We start from the raw sequence: 13,382 nt of genomic DNA, 5'->3' as shown, positions 1-13,382 counted from the left end.
CGTCACAAAGCCTGTGAAGAATACACCCAGCAATGGTGGCGCTGAAGGGGGGCAAGCGGGGAGGAGATCTGACTTATTTACAAAAAGATGATTGGAGTTAGGGATGGGGTAAGATGACGTGCTGCCCGCGTGATCCCCATTGGGGCTAAGGGAGCCGCCCATGTGGACGTGACTGCTGATGTGATTGGCTAATTCACCTTCCGTTTCTGGAATTCTTGGGTTTTTGCTTTATAAATTGATGCTGTAAGGAAATAGACGAGTTTCTGCTTGACTCGACTTCCCGCTGTGTCTGATTGTCTCTGAACCCAGGGGCTGGGTGGCCAGCGTGCACTTCCCCTCCTCAGCCAGGGCCATTCAGGAGGTCTACAGAGGGACCCTGCAAATATGCATTCCACCATCTTGCTGATACAAGCAGCAACCTTGCTAGAAAGTAATGTCCTCATGTCTCCCTCTGAACTCCCCAGGGGCTCTGCCTAAGGATGTCTCAGGAGGGCCACAGTTTATACGGCTGCCAGAGCAATTAATACCTGTTAATTATTTTTTGCACCTTTTAATTTTCAAAAAGTATCCTGGTGAGGACAATAAATTACACTTCCACTCCCTGGTGACCCTATGGATAAAATCCACCCACCTCATCATGAACGTAGCTTTCTTCATATTCCACACACACACACACACACACACACACACACACACACACACACACTCACACTATCCAGGCCCTGCCCAGTTCTAACAATGGCAGGCACATTAACCTAGGAGCTGGCCGACACACAGCTAATTTGGGCTCTTCAGCCTTTGCTCACTCCATACGCTCCTCGAGGAACACCTGGCACACCCACCCAGCCTGAGCTCAGAACACCACAGCCATGGTCGCGGCACCTATACCTGACCTGTTCAGAAACCTACCCGCAGCCCTCACAGCCAGCACACCTCCCACAGAGGCCCATCTCCTCTCTGGCTGTCTTGAACTATCTGCCAGAAATGGAAGAAAATGATGAGCAATGGATTAGAGGTCACCCGGAGGTCAGGGCACAGGCTTTAGGTCCTGGACCTGCCCCTGACTCTCCTTGAAAAGCCAGTTCCTTAATCTCTCCGATTTGTCCTTTCTGCCAGTCTTGCTTGTTTTTCTGCCACTGTGATAAAGACACCCTGCCATAGGCAACTTAAGGAAGGACAGGTGGGTCAGTTGGGTTCATAGCTGAAGGATACAGTTCATTGTGACAGAAAAGTCCTGACAGCGGCAGGAGCCAGAGGCAGCGGGTCACGGGGCATCTGCAGCCAGGAAGCAGACCGCAATGAATGCTTGGCTTGCCTGTCTCATCTTCAGTCTAGGACTGCAGGCCACAGAATGATGTCACCCACATTTAGGGTGGCTCTTCCCACCTCAATGAACCTAATTTAGAAAACCCCTCATAGGTGTGCCCACAGACACCTTCCTACATGAGCCTAGGTCCTGTTGGGTTGACAATACAGGCCGCTACACTGCAACGCTAATTTTAAACAATTACTGCTGTTGTAGGTTATTGTTTGGGCCTATGAATGTGCAGGCACAGGAGTGCTTGGTTTACTTAGTGAAAAGTAACAGGTGTGACTGGCCAGGAGTCTGGCTGTTTTCTCTCTGGGGGACTCCCATCCAGACTTGGTTACTGTTAGTCTACATCGCACCCTTCCTGCAGGCATCCTTAGCTCACTTGCTGTTTTTTCCTTCTCCCTGACTTTCACGTATGTCCGCTTTTCTTCTTTCTTCAATGCGTGGTGGTTTGGAAGAAAAGGGCTCCTGCAGGGCGTGGCACTATCAGGAGGTGTGGCTTTGTTGGAGTGGGTCTGGCCTTGTTGGAGGAAGTGTGTCACTGTGAGGGCGGGCTTTGAGGTTTCTTATGCTCAGGATACTACCCTGCGTCTCAGTCAACTTCCTGTTGCCTGCAGGATGTAGACTCTTAGCTAATACTTCAGCACCATATCTGCCTGCCTGCCGCCATGTTTCCCGCCATGATGAAAATGGACTGAACCTCTGAACTATAAATGAACCACCACAATTTAATGCTTTCTTTTTCTAAGAGCTGCTGTGGTCGTGGTGTTTCTTCACAGCAATAGAAACCCTCACCAAGACACTGTGTTATCTCAAATGCTTTGGGTGAGACAGGGCAGAAACAGAAGCAAGCAAACACCAGGCGAGTCCTCCAAGATTGTGGAGTCGAGAGAGGGGTAGTGGTAACTGAGAAAACCTTTCCCCTTTCAGTGGTTCCGGAGTGGTGTGTGTGTGTGTGTGTGTGTGTGTGTGTGTGTGTGTGTGTTGGGAGATTGCCTTTTTTCATTTTCTTTTTTTTTTTTTTCATTTTCGTTTTGTGATGTCTCACTCTGTTACCCAGGCTGAGTAAAGCAATCCTCCTGCCTCTGCCCCTCCTATCTCATAGGTACACACAGTTATGCCGGGCTGCTTACTAATTCAACTTCCTTCGTTTCCTCACGTTGAAATGGGGACACCAGGCCTGCCTGTAGCATGGAACTGTTGTGATTAAATACCTGATGAAACCCAGCCCCTAGCAGCCACAGTGAGCGTCTGCAAACACAGCTATGGCTGCAGAGGTGGGCGAATTCTTAAAGATACCCTAGACAAAGCAGGCTCCACCGAACTCAGGGTTCAGGCAACAGTAGAAGTGACCTCGACGGGTCCAGCTGTGACTTTGTCCCCTGAAGCAGTCAAATCTCACACAAATCTCATAGGTTTTCTCCACAGAGCACTGGATCCCTCCAGAATGATCACCTTAATTCCTACCCAGGAATGGTTTATCTGACCCAAGGCTCTCAGTTGGATCTTCTGTCCTTAGAACAAGCTCTTCCCTGAACCTTTCAGGCCTTTCCCTAGCCTGCTGACAAGGAGCCAACCAGATGGCGATCTCCAGGACAGGGTACTGGGGGTAACTCCAACTCCGCTCTGAGGAGACACCCTTCCATTATTAAGAGGTGAATGCCCTTCTTAGTAGTAATCATGGGAACCAAATTGGACCCACCTAGATGTGTGTTGTGTCCCCCAACCTGCCCACGCCCTGGGTGCCCATGCCTGAGCTCTCACAGCTGGGGCAGGCTCTGCTCTAGCACTGGGGGTCGGGTCGGGAGGTAGGCATTGGCAGTCCTGGAAGCTTGTTCAGCTATTGAATCTCCTGAGTCTGGGGGTGGGAAGTCAATGTCCGCAGTAGCTAGGACCCATATGGGCAGCAGAGGGGACATGGCATCAGAAAGAAGGACAAAGTGAAGGCCATGGGAAGTTCCCAAGATGAAGTACCAGGCCCAAGGGCCCACCGTGACAGTGACAGCTGGATGCAACAGAAGGGATAAAACCTCCGAGGCAGAGAGACGCTGCTTAGGAACAGCATGACTTTAAGAACACCGCCCAATGTGACCATGACTCTCTTCACTCACCTGGGTGTCATGGATGACATGTGGGGTTGGGCGGAGGTGGAGGAGACAAATCGCCAAGGGACAAGTACTGGGACTGAGTAGCCTGCAGTTCATCCTGCCCGGTAGAGAGAGTCGCAGTTTCTCCTCCAGCACAGCTGCTAGCAGAATGAGGCTGTAGCGTTAGCTCCCTCGTGTTCTGGAAAAAAATCACTCCATCCCGGCAACCCTGCAGATGGGGACAATTGCTATCGCCATATGACAGGCCACAAGGTCTAGGATCAGGAGAGTTAGAAAGGTGGCCAGGGACTTTCTGATACTAAACGACAGAATTCAGGGTAACCTGGTCTTGAATGCAGACTCTAGAGTTTGCCTGACATGGGGAACTGTCTGCTCCCATCTGCTTTCTAGGACCTGAGGTAATTCACCATCCAGGCTTCATAAAGCTCACACATTCTACAGGGTCTAGGGAGGCTACCTGCAGACCGGTGGGGCCTCGCAGAATGCATTAGATTGCCACTGCTCCTGCTGTCTTCCTGCAACACACGTTCACACTGTACCAAAACCAATATAGATTTAATCTCCTCAGCGTTTCCAGGGTCTGCTTTTGCATGCTACGTCCAAAGTCTGGCGGCAAGAGACCCACCTCCTGTGTGTGTTTGTAAAAAAGATAGCCCTAGGCCATGACAGCACCGTCTGTCATCCAGCGGGGAGCTATCTGCAGAGACCCAGGACCAGCATTTGGGAACTGAGGAAGACTTCACCTCTCAAAGAAGACACGAGCGGAGAGGCTAAAGGGTGGATGTCTATCAGCTGTCTGAGCAGAAGGGCAGGGGCGCAGAGGAGGGAAAGCTGCTCAGAGGAAGGGGCACACAAATCTAGGCGGTTCCAGAATGCTCCCTGTCTACCACGAGTATCTTTCTCTCTGACACAGTGCTGTGGGCAGCGCCCGCCCCTGACCCACACAGAGCGTTTGCCTTTGATCTAGCGCAGAGATCACTAGCACTTTTAAATGACTGCTCAGAAGAGAAGCCGGAAAAGAATCAGAAGAGCTGCCTTGCTTTGAAATCCTGCTGCCTGAGGCTGCCAAAAAAAAAAAAAAAAAAAAAAAAAAAAAAAAAAAAAAAAAAAAAAAAAAAGCTAATTTGCTGGGAATTTTCTCATGTATCTGCACTGTAATCACTATATGAGCTGTTGAGATTTGGGGACAATGAGTAGAAAACTCCGAATGTCCAGTGTCTTCCGTCCTCAGAAGCTTGTGGGGGCGGGAGAGGGAAGGAATTTTTTTAGGATCTGGTTTCCCTGCAGCAGCATCACAAGGTAATGAAACAGAAGGACACTCTCGTGAGGACTTGAAAGAGAGGCATTTCTACAAGCATGGAGACCCAGATGTGCTAACCAGGTCCTGGAGCCCGAGTTCCACTTCCAGACATTTGTTGGCGTCCAGCTTTGATCCCCACATTATGTATTCTGTGTGTCTCCTGGACTATGCTGGGTGCCATAGGCAGGTGACCTCTGCCTAGGGTCACACACGGGCCTGAGTGTTCAGTCTACTCTCCTGAGCTCTGGCCCACCCAGCTATGTGAGAAGAGCGTGTCAACATGCATGGGATACAGGTGCCCTGGCATTCTTGAGACTCGAGCATGTGTGGGAGGCTGATTTTGCCCTTTCTACCTGGCAGAATTGGAGGAGCAAGCCCTCTGAGGGCTCTCGAAGTTCCTACTGAAGCCCCAGTGTGGATGGGGACAAGCTCACAGAAGAGACAACTAAAGATTACAAAGACTTTACCAGGCTTTTTCCTCTGGACCACCAACCTGCTCCCAAATCATGACACGGAGAGTTATTAGTTATGAATGCTCGGCCTAGCTGTGGCTTGTTTCTGGCTAGCTCTTTTAACTTAAATTAGCCTGTTTCTCTTTATCTATCTTTTGCCTTGAGACTTTTTACTTTTCTTTCTGTATATCTTACTTTCACTGCTTCTTGTGTCTGTCTGGCAGCTGCCTGGCTTCTTGCCCTGGGTGTTTACCTCGCTTTCTCCCTCATTCTCTTCTTCTCTCATTCTCTTTCGCCGAAATTTTTCCTCCTACTTATTCTCTCTGCCCGCCAGCCCTGCCTATCCTTTCTCTGCCTAGTGATTGGCTGCTCAGCTCTTTATTAAACCTTAGGCAGGCAAGGTGAAACAAATGCAACACATCTTTACATAATTAAACACACATCCTTACATCGTTAAACAAACGCAGCAGAAACAAATGTAACACACCTTCACATAGTTAAAGTAATATTCTGCAGAATAAACGTAACACATCTTTGCCTAGTTAAAATAATATCCCACAACAAAAGACAAACCTGGCTTAGTTCCAGGGGGAGGTGACTGTGGCAAGCAGGAGCAGATGTAGGAGGAGAAAAATGCTTCTGGTCTGGGCCAGGGGGCCTGACAACCATGTTGCCATCCGTCCCTCTGTGAAGCTGGCCTGATCAGGGGGTGGGCATGTAGAGGGAGCCTCTACTGTTCTCAACACATAGCCATGGTCTGCATCCAACCTTACCCCCACGAGAGTGAGGGGGTGCTTGGGGGTTCTCTGCCCCAGGAGAGTGAGAACCTCCTGGCTTCCTTCCACACTGATGTCACTCACACTCTCTCCCTCCTGTCACCCCCACAGTCCTGCACTAAAAGTGACCCAGAGGACTGATATTCTGGGCGCCCCCAAGATTCCCACTCCAACGTCTCTGGGTTTCTGAGGCTAGAGAGGGTCTACCTTACCTTTCCTGAGATTCCAAGATGGCTACAGACACCCCAGTTTCTCTGCATAGCTCCTTTCCCTATTCCTGTCTCTTGGTACAACCTGACCTTCCCAGCCACCCTCTCCTTCCCAGAAAATGCCTCATCTGCCCCAGACCGAGCTTCCAAACCCTGCTATACCAGGAAAATGCTGACAAGGGAATTCAGCCAGGCCAGGACCCTGGGGTTGAGACCACCTGTCTAGCATAGATGGTTTGAAATCTCTACCACAGCATCTATTTTTAAGATGTGAACATTTTATTGAAGCCTAGCACGCAAAGAAAAAAAAAACGTGCACCAATCATAGGCAAACGTGTTCAGATTCCAGAAGCAGCTAAGGATGATTAACAGTGAGCAGAGGTGCCCCCTAGTGGTCTCTCCTTGTCATTACTTTCATCAAGATACTACTTCAATTTCCTAGTCCATTTCTGCTGAATGATTTTTGTTTGTTTTGTTTTGTTTTTCAACGCAGGGTTTTTCTGTGTAGCCCAGGTTGTCCTGGAACTCACTCTATAGACCAGGCTGGCCTCAAATTCACAGAGACCCGCCTTCCTCTGCCCCAAGTGTTGGGATTAAAGGTGTGTGTCAGCCTATGTCGGATGTTTGAAACACATGATTTGATTATATTTCCGCTGTCTGTCTATCTGCTACTTGCTAGTTATTTCTTTACCTGGGGCTTGTTATACACTGAATAAACTTACTCATTCAAATCTGGAAGTGTGGCAATTGTACATCATTCTCAGATTAACCAGAACACCCCCACACCCAAGTCTCCTGGAGAAGGTGCCTGGGTAGGAAGAAGTCCTCTCATGGGAGGGGAGAGGCTATATAGGGCAGGGAAGATATGCCCCTCTGAGTGACTCCAGGGCCAAAGGAGATCACAATTTCCTATCTGCCCTTGCACATCCAGTCAGTCAAGGATACACAAGGTAGAGGCCTCGTCCTAATCTATCTGGTGCAGGGGTGCCTGTGGCCAGGTGCATGGGCCTGCCCTCTCAGGTACTGGACACAGCAGGGGTGCTAGAGACCTTGTAAAAGCAGTGGTTTCTTTCCAGGGCAGCCTTCCAGAAAGTCGCTCAATTTTCCCCACTCCATGAACCAAGACGACTCTCAGAAACCACCATGCTCCCACAGGCTGGACTGGGGTTAGGGTTCTTAGGTAAAACCCCAGAAAACAGTCTAGAAAAATCACTTGGAGAGGCTGATGAGGTAGTTCAATCAGGACAGTGCTCACTCTGCAAGCTTAAGGACCTGAATTCCGTCCCCAGAGACCACATAAAACCGCTCCACACGGTTCTACACACTCTCAAGATCAGCTCTGGGGAGACAGGGACAGGTGGATCCCCCTAGGGTTTGCTCACCAGCCAGTCTAGACTGAGGAGCTCCAGGCCCATGGGAGGCCTTGCCTCAAAAGGACAGCATTTCTGAGGGCACTGGGGGTTCTCTGGACGCCACATCCACACACACAGATACACATGGGCCTTCATTTAGAAGAGGGAGGTGGAGACAATGAGATGGCCCAGTGGGTAAAGGTGTTGGCGAGCAAACCTGTGGACCTGAGTTCAATCCCCAAGACCCACGCAGTGGAAGGAGAGAACCAACTCACAAAAGTTGTGCTTCAACCTCCATACACATTCCCTGGCACGTGTGCACCCACATACACACATGCAAATAGATGAATAAATACTATTTTATTTTAAAGGAAAGGAAAATTTACGGCTCTTCTGGAAGATGCTCCCAGGGCTCTGCAGAAAGAACAGGGTGACACTTTCCAGCAAAGGGCACTTGGCGCCACCTGGTGGTCTTCGTGATTATAACACCAGTGTGGTAAGTACTGCCCCACCCCCCTGACCCCCAAGAACGGTCAACGGAGAAGACTCTGCCCCTTCAACCGGAATTTAATAATTGCAGTCTTACAAGTTCACTGGCTCAAATAATCCAGCCCAAACGAGTGAAAGAGGGACACTGATATCTGTCATTTTGTCATTTGTACATTTATTCTCCAGTCATTGCCATTCGTTCCTCTGCTTGGTGCTGGAAGCGGGGAGGGAGGGGGGAGGATATAGCTCCTCTGACGAAGTAACATAAAGTTATGGCTATTGTCTTTGTCTTGTGTGTTGAGCACAGCAGGAGGTAGACGGGGCCCTTCTACAAAGTGTAAGAAGTCATTAGGAAGATGGGGAAGGATGGGATGGGAGAAAGGACACTTCTAAAAGAGGTGACAGGTTAACATTGAGGCTTGGACTTAAAGGAATAATGGGGTCAACCATGGCAAGGAGGGGCCAGGGAGCTAGGTGTGGTCAGGGAGGGAGACCTTCCTGTAAGACCTTTGCCTGAGGCTGGTAGCCTCCCCACGGTGAAGCCATCAAGCCACAGAAAGTGATGTATGCCCTTACAGATGACCAGAAGGCCCACTTAGCCAGGGTTCTCATCCTCCAAAGACTCCAAGGTTCACTGTTCCAAGTGAGAATCAGCACAGGGACACAAGGACAAGTGGGCAGAATAAGGAGGCCAGTTGACTCTGTCTGCTCCTTTGTTGGTGTCCTGTTCCAGGTCACCTGGTTTGTGCTCTGCAACTGTCTAGTGACCAGATATCTAGATTAAAAAATTTTTCACTTAAAGAGCTGATTGTTCTGTAAATAAACACATCTATCACAGGGCTGGGCTCAACAGCTCTGGCCCCGAATATACAAGGCCTTGGGTTTAATCCCCAGACCACAAAATAAAACAATCAGAACTTTACCCACTTCGGCACAGCTTTATTTATTGGTATGCTTTGAAAAAAAAAGAAGAAGATAAAGAAGAGAAGGAGGAAGAAGAGAAAGAGGAAGAGGAAGAGGAAGAAAAAGAGAAAGAGGAAGAGGAAGAGAAGGAGGAGGAGAAAAAAGGGGCTACACTGTCAAGGCCAGAAATGTTGGAGTCTGGTGCAGTATTTAGGGTTTTTGTTGAAGTTTTTTTTTAATTACGTGTGCATGTGTATGTACGTGTGTGTGTGTGTGTGTGTGTGTGAGAGAGAGAGAGAGAGAGAGAGAGAGAGAGAGAACATGCAAGCCTGAAGGTAACTTTCAAGAGTTGGTTCTCTCCTTCCTTCCTGAAGTTCCAGGAACTGAACTCAGGTCACCAGCCTTCGGCAAAGGCTTTTATCCATTGAGAAGTCCTGTTGGCCCTGTTTTTGTTTTTTTTTTGAGACAAGGACTATCAATGCAGCCCTGGTTGTACAGTTACTCGACATATAGACCAGGCTGGCCTCTGTCTACCAAGGGCTGGGATTAAAGGTGTACACAAGTATGCCAGACCCAGATTTTGTGTTTTTGTTTTTGTTTTGACAGGACTGCATGTGGCCAAACTAGCCTCCAACATGCTATATAGCCAAGGATAACCTTGGATTACTGATCCTCCTGCCTATACCTCCTGAATGCTAGGGTTACAGGAATGGGTCACCATGTTGTAACTGGAGGTGTGGTACTGAAGGTGCAAGCCAGGCCTTCCTGCATGCTAGGCAAGCACTCTGGCAACCGGAGCAGGATCTGCATGCATGGAAGAGAGAATTTCTGCTAATGGTTCAGACCTGTGAATGAGGAAGAAAACTATATGTAATAAACCTGTGCCTCTGACAAGAGCAGACCCTGATAAGCCAGGATCTTTTGTTTGCAAAGCCCAAAGTCAACATCCTTGTGACTTTTGGCAAAGACACAGGCCACACCAGAGAAAGCAGGTATGTGTGTGTCTGAGAGCTTGGGGGACGGGAACAGTAACCACCTGCCTAGCCAAGGGGGACTGGCTGTGAAGCACCACGGAAGAACCACTGTCCTTGGTGCCCCTCCAGAAGAGGGTGTGATAGTTATTTTATTTGGTGCTGTGACAACAGCCGCTGGCTGAAGGAAGGGTTTGTTTTGGCTCACAGTTTGAGGGCACAGTCCACGGCAGGGAAGGCATCAGGGCGGGAGTGTGGGGCAGCTGGTCCTACTGCATCCGCAGTCAGGGAGAGAAGGATGCAGTGCTCAGCTTGATTTCTCAAGTTTATCCCAAGCCCACAGCGCGGTGCTGCCCACATGGAAGGTGGGTGATCCCCTCTCATCTAACCCAATCGAGACACTCCCTCACAATCAATCCTAGTTGATTCTAGATCCTGTCAACTGACAGTATTGATTTGTACGTACACATGCACGCACGCACACACACACACACACACACAGAGTTTTTTTTTAAAAGAGAAATTATATGTAAATACAACCTAAAAAAAAACCAAGCGAGGCCTAGTGGCTTACATTTGTAATCCTAGCACTAGAGGGGGTGAGTCAGAGAAATCGCCAGTTTGGGGCTAGCCTAGGCTTCTTAGCAAGACCCTGTCACAAAATACTGAAAGGAAGAACGAAGGACGGAGGGAGAAAATGTGATAATTAAATTATAAGCAAAATCTTTATTTTAAAGCAGATTTGTTTTTCATAAAAATCAAGGTTGAGGGACTGGGAAGAGGGTTCGGTGGGTAAGAGCATCCATTCCCTGCAAAACCTGCGGACCTGGGTTCTGATCCCTGGCACTCTGGTAAAAAGCAGAGCAGGGTTGGGTGATGGGGAAGGGAAGTGGCCAGAGCGCAACAGGACCGCTACCACTCTCCGGCCAGCCAGTATAGCTGGCAAAGCTGCGGGCTCCAGGTTTAGGAGAGAGTCTATCTCAAGGAGATAATATAGAGAGAAGTAGAAAAAGATACTCGACAGCTATATTCCCGTGGGCATGGATACACGGGTACACACACCTGTACAACTTAAACAGAGCGTTACAGATATTAATTTTCTTTTGCCTCAGAACCTGCTATTACTCCAGAGGTTACTACAAAGAGATTTAGTCCATGAACAATTTCAAGTTTTTTAATACCCTCACAGATGGGTACAATTATTACAATACATATTTGGCATCTAAGGAAACTGAGACCTAGAAAATCTGTAGCCACTGGGGATACTAAGACAAGGAAGGAAGTCAGCACCAGAAACGTATAATCGAAGGACCTAGCTAAGCTCTTTTTCTGTCAGGCCCCCGGAGAGGAAGAATGTCTGGTCTGTCTCCTGCTTCCCCAGCCAACATAGAAGGTACTCTTGCCCATCAGCCTCAGAGTCCATGGCCCAGTAAGAACAAGAAGTTCAGGGCCAACAAACCCTGTGCTTTCTATAGGGCCGGACTGAATGGAGGCCCTGGACAAAGGAAAAGAGTCTTAAGGTGGTAGCCTGTCCCACACTTCAGTCCCCTTCGAGGGCTCTCCATGGTGTAAGACCTTAGCTTGGTGTCCTCGTCAGTGTTTGATTGCTGTAAAGAGACACCATGACCTCAGCAACTCTTAAGAAACAAAGCATTTAACCAGGGCTGGCTAACAGTTCAGAGGTTTAGCCCATTCCCATCATGGTGGGAATACAGCAGCACACAAGCAGACAGGGTGCTGGAGAAGGAGCTAAGCGCTCTACATCTGGATCTGCGGGCAGCAGGCAGAGAGAGACTCTGGGCTTGGAATGGGCTTTTTGAAACCTCAAAGCCCATCCTTAGTGACTTGTTTCCTCCAACAAGGCCACACTTCCTAATACTTTCAAGTAGCGCCAGGCTGGAGAGATGGCTCAGCGGTTAAAGGCACTGGCTGCTCTTCCAAAGGACCTGGGCTCAACTCCTAGCTACCACAGGGTGGCTCACACCTGTCTGTAATGAGATCTGGTGCCCTCTTCAAAGAGTACCACTCCCTAGTGGCCAAGCAGTCAAAGATAGGATGGGGGTGGCATCCTTATTCAAACCACCAAACTTGGTCAGCAAACTCAGCAACTCAAGGCTTCACACTTTCTATGATCGCTGTTGACGGGCACTTGGGTGGCTTCCCTGGCTCATCAGCAGGCTGGCGGAGCACAGTGGCCAAAGGCCCACACGGTCTCATCTTCCTGCCCAGCCACAGGCCATTGGCAAGGAGACACCTCATGCGCCATTGGCAAGGAGACACCTCATGCGTGACAGACTATTTGCATTCCAGCTTAATGCAAAGTGCTGGCAACACCTCACAACCGTAGGCAGTGAAGGAAAACACGTGCAAATCCCCAGCCTGGGGCCATTGACAAGTGGCTATCCAGGCAGAGGGCTCGCATTAAATTATGACAGAAGTGGCTGAATGGGACATATTGGCTGTTCTGCACCAGTTGTAGGTCAAGTCAGTGACTGTCAACCTGTGGGTCGTGACCCCTTCGGGGTTAACCAACCCTTTCACAGGGGTAGTAGATCAGATATCCTGCATATCAGATATTTACATTATGATGCATAACAGTACTGCAATACAGTTAAGAAGTAGCAATGAAAATACTTTTATGATTGGGGGTCACCACAACATACGGAACTGTGTTAAAGGGTCACAGCATGAGGAAGGTTGAGAATCACTGATCTAGATGCTACTGGAAACAAAAGAAATCAAAAGTTTCTACTCTGGCTCTTCTTAAACGGAGTCTTTGAATCTAAAAGCTGAAGTATAAAAGAGACTTTGACTGCAGATACAAAAGAAACCCTCACCCATGAATTCCTTGTCTCCTTCTGTGACGGGCAAATTATCAAAGTGACACAATCTAAAAACACCTGAGAAGGGAGTCACCGTGAGGTATTGTCTGGATCAAGGCGGTCTGTGGACCTATCTGGAGGATTACCTTGATTGTGCTCTCTGATGTAGGAAGACATGCCCACTGTGGGTGGCACCATCCCTATGCAGGGAATCCTATATATAAATATAAATTCTGCATATAAGTAGAGAAAGGAAGTGCTTCTGTAGTGGCCCAGGTCCACCCCAGGGCTTCGTGTATACTAGGCAAGCGCTCTACCAGCAGAGCGGCATCCCCAGGCATTATTTTTAATTGTGTCTTACTCTGTTAGCTTTAAAACACCTTTGCAAATATTGTAGAGCACTCTATTGGCCAGGTGATACATTTTAGTTTCCATCCCCCACCGCCAAGACCGAGGAACCCTGCTCTTTAAGCTCTGAGGGTCACGGGGGTCACGTGAGTGAACAAGGCTTTGAAGTCACTTTAACAAAATAAAGAAGTGTGCAATGATGCTATATACCGAGTAAGCTCGGCAAATGGCTTTCACTGGATACTCAGTCCGCGTACAAAGAAATAAGTATGACATTTAATAAGGTCGTAAACGCACTTGAAGACCCGGGGCTATTCTCCCAACAGAAAGAGACAGATCA

This window comes from Myodes glareolus, chromosome 6 (assembly GCF_982192425.1).
Source record: "Myodes glareolus chromosome 6, mMyoGla1.1, whole genome shotgun sequence".
Taxonomy (NCBI): Eukaryota; Metazoa; Chordata; class Mammalia; order Rodentia; family Cricetidae; genus Myodes; species Myodes glareolus.
Note: the sequence above shows the minus strand (reverse complement) of the source record.